Raw genomic sequence first — 2,691 nt, 5'->3', positions numbered from 1 at the left:
ACAGACAGATCATTAATCACTCCTAAACTTAGCAGCCTGCAGTCTGGTCCCATGAGCATGTCAAGATGCACATCCTCGTGGTGCCGTGGCACACTGAAAGCTTAATGCCTGAAAAATGCACATAAAAGGTCATGGCTTACAGGTACAGGCCATGTGCAAACAGAAGAGAAACAGCTGAAGAAAATAACCAAGTGGTACACTGTTGAATAAAATTTCATTACATAGCCTACTGTACACTTAGCAGTTTGTAAAGCAAATTTCCACCTGCTGTGGCATCATTTTAAGATGTGGTTTACCTACAGAGCAAGTGATGCATCTGATGAATACTCCAGGTGAGTCTGATAAGTGTTATTAACCAGGAAATAACCTTGATTTCTTAATAAAATTAATTATTGTAATAATAGTACAGTGGTATGGCTATAGTACATTTTAATTATTAGAGACCACATTCAGCAGGTTGATCTGAAAGTCACAGGTGACCTGGACATTTATGGAGTGATTTCTTGTGGTTAAGGCAAAGGATCTGGCAGGTGTGCAGTCTTTTGCACCGATGGTGTCAGAAAACCAGAAGTAGAGCCATCTTGAACGCGACTTGATCTTGAATAAAAGAAATAGATGAAAAATTGTTTATTTTTCCCTTGAGGGAAATTATAAGGTTTGGATCTGCAGCACTGGCATTTATCTTAAAAAACAAAATGTTGTCTACTTCACCAAAAGTTATTTGAAAATCTGACAAAAACACTACTTTAGTTTTATTATTGTATTTGAACAGAACAGCAGAAAACAACACAAATGTTGATTTTGTTTAAATGTGACGGCTTTCAGATCTTTGTAAGAATACTCAAGGTTTTGTAACATTTGTTATTAGCTAAGAACAAATCCAAGATACAAAGATTTTGGTGAATGCCACCATATTCGTACAATGTTCACAAGTAGGATTTAAGAACAAATTTGTTTGTAAGAACAGTTTAATGAGGCCAGTGCGTAAAAAGCAGTTGTTTAAGTCCTAACCTGGACATGTACTTTCTGGCATTACATCAAGAACCACTCTTCATAAACTGTTCATATAACTGAATAGGCAAGAGATGACTGTGGGAACTTTTATCAAGTGGTACAATACAGTTACATTCACAAATACTTCTGAAAAATTTACTGTGTGGAAAAAAAAAAGCCTTATGTTTGCTTTATTCAGAAATGGCTTTGACTTCTTTGGGCTTGGGGGCATCTAGGATGGGCCATCACACAGTGGAAACACACTGTAGTCACAGTGATTAGTTTTCAAGATTGTTTTGGAAATGCAGTATGCTCTCAGGAAATGCAAAAGTGGATGTAGATTAACAATTAAAATAAAATTAATGAGACAAAACTTGAACTATACAGTTTTCATATTGTGTACAATTAAATAAAAGATGAAATCAGAACCTTTTCTGTGTCAACATCACAATTTGGGTGATCAGGTGGCCAGTGACTAGTTTTCTTTCTTGGCTTCTTTTTTGCAGTGAAAGAGAGACGTAGCACTGCAGCTCTGTTCTCAACCAATAACTGTCACATTATGTGAGCTGTACTTTCAGCACACAGCTAAAATCACAATGCTCACACATTCAAAGTAGTAAGGCTGACTTATAAAATGACAGTGGTGGAGTGGTAAATACCAGAGTGACATCAGACGTTTTTTTAGTAAGTGTGGAGTGTCTGGTTGCACAGTATGCTCAGTAGCAGTGTTGTCAGTCACTGTATTCTGTAAGTGTGTATGTTTGATAGTATGGTTTGTTCCACTGAGAGCAGAGCATATTGTATGTGCAGATGCATGTTTGCAAATCAAGTCAATAACTTGTGTGTCCAGTGGCTCTGTGTGTTTGTGTGTGCACGTTGGCTCTCAGTGGGGTTGTTGGTTTTTCTTGCTGGTTGGAAGTTTATGATCACTATTTTCCGGCTTGCATGACTTACCGTGTGAAAATCCATTCACACCCAAAACAAACACACACACATACACACATGTATATGCACACACACTTCCACACACACATACAAAGTTATAGTGTGGATCTTGATGATATTCCATGTTGTGTCCTTTACTGCATGGTAGTCTTGGTAGCGGTGCAGTGTGTGTATGGCAGGGGGACTCAGGGAGTGTGTGTGTGTGTGTGTAAGTGTATTGTGTGTATTTGTAAGTACAGCTGCATGTTGGTGTGTGTGGAATGAGTGTAAAAGACATCAGACACCACCGTTAATGGGCTTAATCAATGACAGATGAAATTCCTGTTGTTTTTCTCACCGCAGCACTGCCTGCTCCAATAGAAACAAAGCACAGAATGTGCAAGAAGACTGACGGGACTGAGGTTGGAAATCTCACTTATATTCTCAACTATCATAAGCTTACACACTAACACACACACATGCGTATATTCATAGTTCCTGTCAGGAAGAGTTCCAGATTGTTGTTAACCTGCTTGCCTTTTTCTTTGCAACACAGTTTTTGAATTGCATGAAATATGCATATTATAAATAAACTATGCATACACTGGTAACACACATGCACCCATACACACACTAACTCAAACACAGTCTTGCCAAAGTCCTTTCTGTGCTCCAGCTGGGGACCCAGCTGCAGTGATGTCATTGCTTGCTGCCACTTTGCTGATTGTGACTCTTATTGAAAGCAGAGCACTTTGATTCAGCTTCAAGAGCGGT

Source organism: Melanotaenia boesemani, chromosome 7, assembly GCF_017639745.1.
Source record: "Melanotaenia boesemani isolate fMelBoe1 chromosome 7, fMelBoe1.pri, whole genome shotgun sequence".
Lineage (NCBI taxonomy): Eukaryota > Metazoa > Chordata > Actinopteri > Atheriniformes > Melanotaeniidae > Melanotaenia > Melanotaenia boesemani.
This window is presented reverse-complemented; position numbering follows the sequence as displayed.